General features: G+C 39.7%; 1 protein-coding gene across 2 annotated transcripts in view; it reads right to left on the minus strand.

Moving 5' to 3' along the window:
* Positions 1–12,732, minus strand: part of insra (insulin receptor a) — a 57,498-nt gene that overhangs the window by 30,514 nt on the left and 14,252 nt on the right. The gene's annotated exons all lie outside the window — the stretch shown is intronic.

Consider the following 12,732-nt stretch of genomic DNA (forward strand, 5'->3'; position numbering starts at 1 on the left):
GGATTTCTGCCTAAAATTAAGAGCCTCTGTACTCGCCAATAACCACAATCACCCGTAAAACATTTTGTGGTGTTCTTTTTATTTGACAGATTGAAATGACAGCAGATTCAGACGTTTTGCGTTCAGATCATATTAGACCCTAGAAAAATGCCAAACGGAGCGTGGTGGTGCACTGGTTGGTAATTAAAATTCCATGGCCATGACAAGGGCAGTATTTAGTGTCTTATGAAAGAAGTTTTTGCTGAAAAGCCCAGAGGAGAGGTACCTAAGGAAGAACAAACAAAGCGCTTTTTGAATATGGTGATATTCTTTCCGTACTTTTGACAATTTGAACCAACTGACGACTTAACAGGCCAGCAACTTGAGAACTGAATAAAGTGTTAAAATTGAACTTTGAAGATGGATTCGTGTTTCAAGCGAGGCTCAGCTTGCTTTGGACTCGCTGCTCGGTACAGCACAACAGTTGACTTGATTTAGGGACGATGAGGTCATGCAAAAATATCAAAGACAGACAAAAAACTGAGTAATTTTTCTAGTTTCTAGTTATACTGCAGGGCTGCAACTAAGGATTATCTTCATTTTCAATTTATCTTAATGTCTTTAGTCTTTAAAAGCCAAATCTTAAGTTCTCTCAACTCTTCAAATGACTTGTTTTGTCTGACCAACAGTCTAAATACTCTTTTCTCAATAAAAGATTCAAATTTGACAATTATCTGTCAACTGTCTACTTGCTTTGACTGATTGTTTCAGCTCTAATTTCCAATGTGAAATGCAAATATAACAACCGAGAAAATGCAAATTCAAGCTTTTTAATTATAAATTCTGATGTTTTTCTGCCTTCTGACAGCCGTTCCTAACGGGCTAGTTCATTTGTTACTCTTGGCGACACAAGGGTTTCATTAGAGCAGACTTGCTGGTTCAAGTTCACCATGCAGGGCCGAGCCTGCGCCTCGACACAAATGATGGCTGAATGTCCTTCGTTCTGTTTGCTAAAAACCCTCCACACTATATTTTTTCTTGCAAACAATTATATAACTATGAAATGAACCTTATTCTTTACCTAATATTTTGACACTGAATTAACTGGACCCTTAAAATATGTCAAAGGCCATGATTTATGTTAAAGGTTTGTAAGTTTGCAGATAAAAATGGTGACATTACACAGATGTAAGAATTCATGGTGCATAATGTTGTCTCTCGCTGCACAGTTTATGACTGAAGGCCAACAACTCTTCTTCAATACAAAAATCGATTCTGAGTATCTCGTCTTCATCAGGCTGGAACATGAGGCAGCTTTTGGTAATTAAATATGACAGAAGGCCTTTAGAGATGTTTGTTGAGTACTGGCGGGTCTATAACCTGCAGGTCTATTTAGTGTATTCAGCAGGCAGACAGATGATACTGATAGAAAACTTTAGAACTGCATCGTGCCAGAAAAACAGACTGCAAGAACACAAAATGTCAGAAAAACAATGGATGCAAATATGAGCCAGACGTCTGAGTCTTTTTCCTTTGTTTCTTTTTCACATTTGTTTAAATAGCATCACCATATTCAACATTTCTAGCTTCATTACAAATCCAAATCCCTGACAGAACCTTTAGAGTATCAAATATATCAAATTTAGCAGCAAACACACCATCCTGGATCTGGTGTTTGGTGATGACTGATGTTTCTGCCCTGATGCACACACACACACACCTTTGTCTACACGACAGTCACGTCTGTCGTTAATACAGAGAGGCCTGATTTCCTCTCTACTAGTGAGGAACAGATGATGGGAATTTATAACTGGTTTTGGACGTTTTATATACTAAACAATTGTCCAGTGAATTGAAAAAAATAACAGGCGGATTAATCGATAATGAACAGTTAGTCGCAGCCCCAAATAAATAATAAAAACAGATTAGCAGGAGCTGAGTTTCACCTAAGCTGAGTTATGTCACTTTTTATTTCTTTTTAAGGCAAACAACAAATAATAAAAAACGACGGCATGAGCATAAAAACAACATGAAACAGTATCAGATTTAAACCCAAATCAGTCTTTGTCAGATATCCGGTAGGTCTGACAGTAATTTTCATAATAATTGACGTCAAAATGTTCAATCGTGCATCAAACCACAGATTAGGAAGATTAAGACACAAAAACAATTTGCTATCAATCTAATTCAAATTAATTGTGCACCATTACGAAAACACAGAGGAGTTCAGTACATCAGCGAAAAAAAAAGAGGACTTATAGCCTGAACGTGACTTTATAAAAAGCAAAGGCTAATGATCGGGGTTTATTTGTCTCATTTTTTCCTGGTAACCACTTGTCATCTGGTCTGACTCAGCAGCAGCAGCAGCAGCAGCAGCAGCAGCAGCGGCAGGGCTCGGTTGAGACGACTGGGGTAACAACAGGAACCGTAAACAATTTCATTAACCGGCCTCGGCCTCCTTTAATAGAACAAAAACACACAAACAACATGGAAAAGCACTTTTTGTTTTTAATGTCGCCCTGCCGCCGCTGTCATCTGAAGGCAGGATATCCAGTTTGTCCGTGACTGGAATAGAAATGATAAACACTGTGCACTCATTGATGGGCAATTACACTGCCTGTCTGACAGGCAAATGACGCACGGTATGGCCTTGAATCTTCATTTCCTTCCAGGGTTCAGTGTCAGGCTGAAATAATGACTACCTCCGTGCTTGACTTTGACTACCTGTTATGACATCAAAACCATTTATGTCATATTTATTTCATTAACGCCGCGTCAAAACACCTTTTGTCTTTTTTTTTTTTTTTTTTTTTTAATTAAAATTTTAACCAATGCAATTATTCTTCTTAATAAGAGTGCTACAGTAAAAATAATTTAAAAATGTTAGCAGGAAGAAAATGATCATGAAACCGGAGTCGCACTGGGGGGTCCCCTTAATCTACTTTATGAGAAATTTGCATTTCTTGAATCTAGAAGATGGTTTAATCTACAGAAGAGGCGAGTTCTTAGTCATTAACTTTCTAATTCTAGTTCATTTATTAGTAAGAGGACAGTTGAGAAGTCACAGTGACTGCTGTGCTTTCAGATGATCTTTATTTATGATGTTTATGTCTTATGAGGGCTTGTATTTTACGTTTCCGGCAGCAGCAAGAACTTATTGTGCGGAATAAAAAAAATAATCTACTACAATTATCAAAAACACTATGAAGCAGATTAACTTTATAATACATTTTGCTGAAGCCCAGTCTACATATTAACTAAGTAAACAAAATTACCGTATTTCCTCTAATAGTGGATGGGATCTTTATTTACCTCAACTGCAGAGGGTAGCAGGCCGTTATTGGAAGCAGGCTTATATTAGAGAGAGGCCTTTATTTCTAATTCCTTCTGTTTGTTAACAAATTTCATATTTTAGTACAAAGCCTCTTTGTTTTCTGATCTGCTTCCATTTGCTCAGTTAATTTGCTGTTACTGCATTACTGGTAATAATGGTAATCTTCCAGTTAGCTCTCTAGCTAACTTGAATGGGGATAATTTGATTGTGCGGCTTTTCTACACTTTCCAAATGTTATCAGACTGAATGCATCAAATTCTGATCGTGAAATGAATCATTTTGCGGGGGTTGTGTGAGTTTTTTTTTCACATTAGTGACGCGATGAGGGCTCAACAGGCTGCACCTGCAGCGGTGGCAGCGGGTTGAGGGGGTGGACCGCGACACGGAAGACAGAACCACGAATCAAGGCCGTAAATGTTTGTGTCGCCGTTTCAGTCTCGGTTTCAAAAGCGTTGTACTTCTACTAATTCGAGTTCTTTTTAGGGTACAAAACATTAAATGTTCCACGTCGAAAATATAAAATGACAAAACAATCAATCACGATAATAACCTCTTAATTATTTAGCGAGATAGGAGAAATATCGCTCGAGTTGAGTTATAACATTATTGAATATTTTGTATTTTAGATGTAAAAATTCTTTGCTTTTTCCCTCCTCGATATTCCACTACAGATTTTTCTTTGTTTTTCATAGACTGCAGTAAAAAAACTACTTAAATCAGTTACACCTGTGTCCCTGAATCAACTTCTTTTTGCAAAATACAATTTTCAAGAGCACCACTTCATGATGGTTTTTACTTCTTCATTCATTTGAAGCATTGAGTACAAAGGCACTCACACATTAGTGCTATTTTATGGAGTGAAGTGTTATGATATTATACAATAGTTATATTTTGCACACACACACACACACACACACACACATCACTAGCCACTCAAGAAAAGAAAGAAAACATCTGACACAACCTGGCGATGACATGATGATTAAAACATTGCCATGACGACACTCAAGCCCTCTCATTTAATACAAAAATGACAAAAGAAACCAAGAAAACATCTGGATCAAAGTTGTGAGAGAGTAGATTTTTTTTAAAAAAACAAAACAAAAAAAAAAAACATTTTTCCTGCGGGTCTGATTAAATGAGCAGTAAAACAGCAGTGAGCTGTTGTAAATCGAATGGCTATGGTTAGTGCGAGCGCGTACAGCGGTGAAGAAACGCCTGTCGGCCCAGCTTTAACAAATGCCTGAAATGTCTGGGATTCCATGGGAATGGCTCCAGTAGCTGAACGGCGAGAGTTCGCAGGGTGCAGCTCCACAAGCCTGAGTGCCAGAGCAGTTAAGTCAGCTCAAAGGAAAAGGAGTTTGTGTGTGTGTGTGTGTGTGTGTGTGTGTAAGGGGGGGTGTCTGAGAGCGTTTTGGATATAGGCTAGTAGAAAAGCCCTCTGCATACTGAACCATGAAGAGAGTAAACTGTCGAGGCTGTGAAAAAAAACAGGGCAGATTTTTATGACATGTACACATCTGTCTGATCTTGTCTGTTTCCCTTTTATCAACCCTTCTAGATTACAAACCAACGTTTTGTGAAAGATATTAAGTATCTATTAAATTCTACTAAATGGGTTATAAAACGGTCCTTACACAGAAGATTCAGAGGCACGTTTTCTGCCATTTTTACAGTTTCACACATTGTAATCTTCTGCATAACACGATTAGTGATTTATATACTTTGCTGTGGCCAATTCAAATAAACAGCAGCTTCAGCACAGAAGCTTGTCCTTTTTTACTTCATCACAACTCTGTTGAGTGTTTAAATCTCATCTGAAGATCTGTTTATTCTCGATAACATTTCATTGATGCTTCCTTACCCTGACTTCCTTGCAGATCGAAAGCATTACTAAGAGCTTGTGGACTTGCAGATTTGAGTGTGCAAACAACCTCTCCTTTGCCTTTTTTTCTTATTCTTCTACATTTTTTTTTCCTGTTTTTGTGTTAAATACTTATTCAAATGCTTGTTTATCATTTTAAACCCTGGTTTTGAGTGCAAAATGAGTAAAGTTTCACTTTCTTTACTAACTTAAAATCTGCACAAACTGTAAAAAGGAAGGAGCATTTATGTGAAGCAAGAAAAGAAAAACTGAAATCGCTCACAGACGAGTACGACGATTGGTTCAGAAGCCTTGGAACAGTGGAAACAAATAAAGAAAGGGAAATAATTTAAATGTGGTGAAGGGGTTGTAATGCTCCTTTTAGACAGGCAATCTACTAGCTAATCAGAAAATCTATAACCCCTACCTTGTAATACACTCGCTAGCCATGTGTGCACGTACAGTATAAATTGTGTTTGGATGATGTTGGAGCTGACACTGTGTCAGATCCTGAAAAAGAGATTGCAGCCCTGTAATAAAATCACAGCAGTCTGTATCGAGGACTTATTTTGCACATTGTGTGGAAAGGTGAAGTAAGTTTGTTTGAGCTGGAGGGTTAAGGACATTTTCATTCAGTGGAGAAGCTTGTTTACACTCAGCAAGGACAGGACATCACAAGCGTAACTCTGGATTTTCTACCACCTTTGTTTTAGACTGTGCACAATTTAATTTACTTCTCGCTGCTCTGAAGGGCAACAACGTGCACAAATCTGCGGATTTAAGCTTTAAAGTTTAATCTTGTATAGAGGATACAGGATGAATGGGGGCCACAACAAAAATAGAAACAGAACTGATTCATGTGATGGGAGAAGGAGAAGGCTGTGCGATATGATGATATACATTGTGTGACGATAGAAAAACGTCTTACACTCTATCGTTTATTACGTTGCGTCGCAGATCACATTCTTTACAGAGTCTGTCTATCTTCTGTGTGGATTATATTAATAAATTACTCTTCTTGGCTTTTTACTTGTGATGGTTTTATTACACTTACAATAACATAAAAAGTGCTTCACCTGGTTCACTGTCTCTCCTCTGCTACGCTGTGTGCAGCACACACACACACACACAGAGGGCTCAGCCCCGCTCTCACTGAGAAAAAGCAGAGAAGAGAAGAGACGCAGCGAGACCGCGACCATAAATGACAGTAAAACGCAGTAGAGACTATGTTAATTAATGCTCTTTATCTAATTTACTCTCCTCTGCTCTTTGTGGTTCACCGCGGGCGGGGCTGAGCCCTCCGTGTGTGCTACACACACAGCACAGCGGAGGAGAGACAGTGAACCAGGTGAAGCACTCGAGTTGAAGACAGCTACACTTGTTACGTTACTGTAAGTGCAATAAAAGCTTTGCAAGTAAAAATCCAATAAGAGTAATTTAATCAGCGCAAAAGATGGACAGATGATGGGGAGGGGGGGGTGGAGCAGAAACTTTATTTTATTATTGACAGAAAATGTGCTATATGGGGATGTGCATCGTTTTCAGGCCAGCTTGGCTTTCAAATACTACAGTCAATGGATACATAAGCCCCACTGGGTTGTTGAAATTGGCTTACAGCAGCCCTCAACATGTCCAAGAGACATCAAAGAGTAGTGTCCTCACACCACTGGCTGGTAAAAAAGTGACATACAGTTATAGTTTTCAAACTAAGAAGTGCCAATAATGAACCCAAGTCAAGAAAATATAATAAAGCTGTAGTTTCTTCAGGGTTTTGTCACACCAGGGGTCACTTCCATCCAAAAATAATAAAGCCCAGTAACAATATCCTCCTTTTTCCCCACAGACGGCTTTTACTAGCAGCTAAGTTTGTCCTCTTTCCTGCCTTGCTGACCTCCACGGGTCAGCCATCAGTATTTTGGGCTCATAAAAGTGTCTGCCGCTACCGAGGCGGTGCTCCAGGCCCCCCATTCATAACCTCACAGAGGAAGTAGAGCAACAAAGACAGGAAACAATTGGGAAGAACGCTTCGTGAACTTCTACGACCACCATTGTTCAGAGTGGAAAAGGATCGTGGCGCCAGCGTTGACCGTTGCGTGTGGGAGCTGCGACAAGGTCGGCAGTGGGGAGAGCTGAGGTCATCGGTGAGGTGGGACCCCCACCCCTTCACCCCCGTAGTGACCAGTGACCTCGGTTTTCCTTCTGATACAGTCTGGGTGAGTGACTGATGTGTTCATATCCACGATTACACCACAGTGTTACTCTCCTGTTTCCTAGCAGCAAGACTAAACAATAGCCATCCGCTCTGTCTGCACACACACACACACACACACACACACACACACGCACACGCACACACACACACACACACACACACACAGATTATGTCCCTGTGTGATTTACAACCCATGTCTGTGTTGCCATTACACACCCACACTGACCCTGACAAATCTCCAAGTCTATCTTGTGATTGGTGGACAGACATACGTGATGTCAGCCAAGGGTAAATTTGGAACCTCCATATCAAGAAAGGTCCGGCAGCGGGGTCCTCACCTGACCTGGCTCATATGTTTCATAGGAAAATAGTCCAATTGTAACAGACAGTATGAACAGTAGTCTTCCTCTGCCTACAGGATACAGAGGCACACATGCTACAAGTGTGGAAAGTGCCAAACCAATCAGAGGTTGAGGCGTCTGCTAAGAGCTGCTCTCCACCGTATGGGAGTTTATTAAATATGTAACAGATCTTCTGAACCCGTGCACTGGCAAATGCTGCTGCTGCGGCGGCTGCGGAGGAGGGAGGACGACAGCCCCCCCGGGTGTCTAATCTCCAGCAGACGGTAGATAATTAAGATCAGTTATAATAATGTGTGTAAAATACTAGCCACCTGGGAAATACATGCTCGTTTATGTCTCTCTTGGTAAAGGGCCTGCAACAAAAACTGCTCCGCGAAGAGAACAAACACAAGCTGCATTTGATTACAATGAAAAACAAAGATTTTACAATGCCCTTAAGTGAAGATGACACGCTTTTAATTATTTCAGCCAAAAGAGTCAAGTGTAACCTAATAATCCAATTTTACCTGTGACTAGGGATGCACCAATCCAACATTTTCTCTCCCAATACCTTTTTTTTTTTTTTTTTTACTGATACCTTAATTTAAAGGATATGGCTGGTGATTTTCCACATTCTTCTTATTGCCGACGAATCTCATGTGCAGAGCCAAACCAACAATGAACTCACCCTACTTACAAGTATTGTGTGTGTATTCAAAGCCTGATATATCGTATTCCTCTGTGTCATAGACCTCCATTGTTCAGAAACTATTAAAAACACATCAACGAGCCACACCGTTGCACTGGGTGACATGTTACTTTGCCCCGAAGGCGATGGCTTCTTTTTTAGAAACAGTCTTATCCTTTAAGGTATCTGCCAGTGCTGCAAGTGCTTTCTTTTCCCTAAATCTAAAATCTGTTAACCTCACTGCATTGAACTTATTGGACTGTTTTTATAAAAGGTAACATGAAGTAAGTTATTGCTGTGACATTCACTAAGTTTTTGGTGCCACACAAAGCTGGTTAATTGAATGTGACTGAGCAGAAACACTGAATACTACGATGACGTTGATGAAAAACTGTAATGTGTAATAGTCACGTCATGGGAGTTACCCTGTTTACTCAATCAGGTCAGTATTAGCTCCAATAACTATCCGATCTATCAGATTGGTGCATTCCCATGGCCCCCTGATATCAAAGATTTACACCTTTTTTCAGGGTTGATCAAGTTTAAAAAGTTTAAATATTCATTAAGTCATTATCATGACTTCCATTGATTCAAATTATATGTACTGACATGATGAAACATACTTCTAATGATGGTTTTTTCCATCATTAGATGTATATTTTAATGGACAGATGTACATTTTCCGTTCAGTTTAGCAGTTTAAAAAAAAATCTGGTCCTGAGGGGAAGCCCCTGATTTCTTATTGAGTCACAGCCAATATTTTCAGCTGCCAGCCCCTTTCAGGGCTCAAGCTTAGCTTACGTCCAACCAGCCAAACAAGCTGTGCCACATGTTTATAAATAATTACCACAGTGCAATCAAATGCCCATTATTTTCAAATGAGTGCTGGCAAGGAAAAGTACTTCATTAAAAGAAAATATTCTCGACAGTAATATTTCCCTTCACGCTATAATTTCAACTCAATTATTAAAGAGGAAATAAAGGCCTGCTTTGTTTTGCAACAGATTTAAAATGGCTGAGTTCGTAAAAGAATTGAGACATTACAAAAAGACACAGAAATTGGGGGGTTTCACAACCATTTGTTATTACCAGTAACAGTGTTTTTCAAAGTAGTTCTTGATATTTCTTTGGATTTACCTTAAAAGGGCCTGGTATACTCCAGCATGGTGGACACAAAACTCTGTTAACACTACGTTGGGTGTTTGCATATGCAGGCGTTTTCACACATGTGTAGTCATAACGTATATATTTTGAGCCTGAAAAAAAATATATAGTGTTTTGGGGGATTTTTATGCCTTTATCAGCATCAGTAGAGCGATGACAAGAAGAGAAAGAAGAAGGAACGACCACTAACATCAGAGGAGTAGTGGCGCTACATCACAGAGTAAAGGTCGTATATTAAATGAGTTAGGTAATTATTTAAACTGTCTTCTACTAAAAGTGACTACACTGATAATGAGATGAGATGCGTCAAATCAGGTCTATTTAAGCTCAGCGGGTGATTGATTGATCAAATTGTGTGTTCATTTCGTAGCGATTGATCAGAGCGGCATGTCGCAATCTCAAGAGAAATAGAAGCACTTAAAAAGGATGGGGTTCGCAATTTTTCAAGTCTGTCTTAAAAACAACAGTCAGGTGCTCAAATGAACATTGAAACAGGTTTTTCTTGACATAATCACCCCTCCTGTTCATACTGACCAGTAGAAGATCCCTTCATAATGCACTCACAATGTGATGGAGGCCAAAATCCACAGTCCTCCTAATGTGTAGAAGATGTGTTTAAAAGTTTATCTGAAGCTATTATGAAGCTTCAGCTGTCCAAATTAGTCAAATCAAGTAGATATTTTTAAATGTTACAGTCTTTTTATTGCCAAAGTCTCTCTTTTTGTTACTATACTTCCACCACAGCACAACAGGGAAACACAAAGAGGGAAATTGATGCTAAAAAGACTGTAAATCCACTTGATATGACTAACTCAGACTGCTGAAGCCTCATATAAGCTTCAGATAAACTGTTAAATGCATTCTTGCACAAAATGACTGTGTGGACACACTGTGGATTTTGGCCCCCATCACTTACATTGAAAACACATTTGAAGGGGATCTTTTAATAGCCAGTATGAAAAGGAGGAATGATTTCAACCACTTTATGGAATATTGGCATTTATTTTTATTAAAACTTCATAACACACCAAACAAAATTAGGACAGAATTTCAAAGAGATAATTGCAAAGATGACAAAGATGCTTCACAAGATGATGTCTCGTATTTGCCGCTATTACAGCTGTTGACATGGCGTGTGTCTGTGTGTGTCCATGTAGTCAAATCTAATAAGCTTTGGTAATGAGCATCTCCTGCAACCTTGCTTTGCCACTTTGCTAAACGGATCCACCCAATTTAGTGTAAAAAGGAGGGGGAAATTAGCAGCGGCTGCTCTGGTAGAAGCTAAAATTACCCCCGCTATAGAGGCAGGGAAGGGAAATGGGTTGTGACTCCAAACATGGGAGCTAAGCCAAGCCTCGTGGTTCTGCAGCTTTGTTTTCTGTTGGTGTACTGAGGGTGACCCACAGTCACCTCTGGCACTTACACTACTTATCCACTGCCTATTCTTCTCAGTACAAAACCTTTTAATATAGCAATGTCATCATTTTTCACTTGCTCTATTATATAAACAGCCATGAAACACAGTTTTGGCATCAAGTTCTCTATTTGAGTGAGAACTATTATGCATATGAAAAAGTTATTTTACTGTAACTCCAAAATACTACTTTTGGTATCAGACTCATTATTTATATTGTTGATGCATCTAACTTTATTTTCAAAGCTATCTGAGTCACAACAGCAGCAGATCTGAGAAGCAGGGGGAGCCTAAAAAATAAGAATCCAACAATTTTGGAAAAAAGTAGCTTACTTGGGAACTACAGCGAGTCTATAAAAAACATTAAGAGCGTAGATCTGAAGAGGACACCGAATGCCTCGCGCTCTGTCCTGTGGTTCAAGCTGGGGCTTAACGGGTCTTTTCATGCTTTAGTGAAAGTAGGCAAAAAACCACAGGTCCCAGACCACAAGACCACAGGCCCTGCCCATGCAGAATGCAGGCCCATGACTGGAGATCAGTGCTTGCCAGTCAGCGTCTGGTCTTGATTCATTGTCAAGAGAATGGCACACAATTAGGAAATCATTTCTGCTCTGAGACTCTCTAAAACGCTTCCGCTTTGACGTTCACCACATCACCACAATTCGACAATAGGCCTTCTGGGCCTTTTGCGAATGCCTTTAAGGATTTGTGATGACTCAGAAATTGGATCAAGAAAAAAGTCATTAATGGAAAAAAACTATAAAAACCACTCTTCAGTGGCGAGGGGAGTGAAGAGCATAATAATGGGCCTCACTCAGCTCTACAGAAGCTGCGTGTAGCCGCCACACCAAACAACGCATTAATAGGAGCTTGACATGTGCAGGGAAACTGGTTCAAAAGAGTTGTTAAACTACTGTACGGACTGTTGCGTAATGGTGCGAGCCAAGGTGTTCAGACAGCACCCATGCGCAAAATTCTTCTCAGCACTCGAACTTGAACTCTTTGGCAGTGTGAAATGGGCGGGCTTGTTGTTTTACAGTGAAAGCAAGAACAGAGGGGAACGGCCCATGATGCAGGAGCTGAGCTTATAGGGGTCCTAACGTCTTTCTTTACCTCCTCCACACAACATGAGCTATGACATACTACAGTCTTTTGAGAGTAAACATTCATAGACTTAACTGGTGAGGTGTTGCGTCACGTTAGAGTACAGTTCAAGCTGCATTGACACAGAATTTGGCCTACTTTACTAAACCTGAGCACATGACACGGCTCTGACATTTCAACACCAAAAAAGGGACACAACTTACTTTTGGCCAAACAATTTTGAAGCTGCAATTCATCATTCATTCTGACGCGAACAAAGAAGTATTTTTGTTTCAAACAGCAACCCTCATCGCCTTCTATTTGGTCCGAATGGAGAGTTGAATTCTGCAAATGTCAGACTGGTTAGACGTGTGGCAAAAGCAGCAGGGAATGGAAATATTGATGTGTTGATGGAAAAGTAGCTGAGAAGAGCTACACAAGGAGCTGCTGCTGGTCACTAGCAAAAAAAAATCATATGATGATGTTATTTTAATGGTAGGGAATTATGAAGCTGTATTAAAGATACAGTTTATCTTCTAAAACAAGTGTAGAAGTAATGATTTTTTAGCATTACAAAAACATAAAAAAGCAAACTGTCACAAATATGGGACCAACCCCGCAAGATTTGGTAGAAAGCTCCATAAAAAGCAAGT

The sequence above is a fragment of the Thunnus thynnus genome, chromosome 12 (genome assembly GCF_963924715.1).
Source record: "Thunnus thynnus chromosome 12, fThuThy2.1, whole genome shotgun sequence".
Taxonomy (NCBI): Eukaryota; Metazoa; Chordata; class Actinopteri; order Scombriformes; family Scombridae; genus Thunnus; species Thunnus thynnus.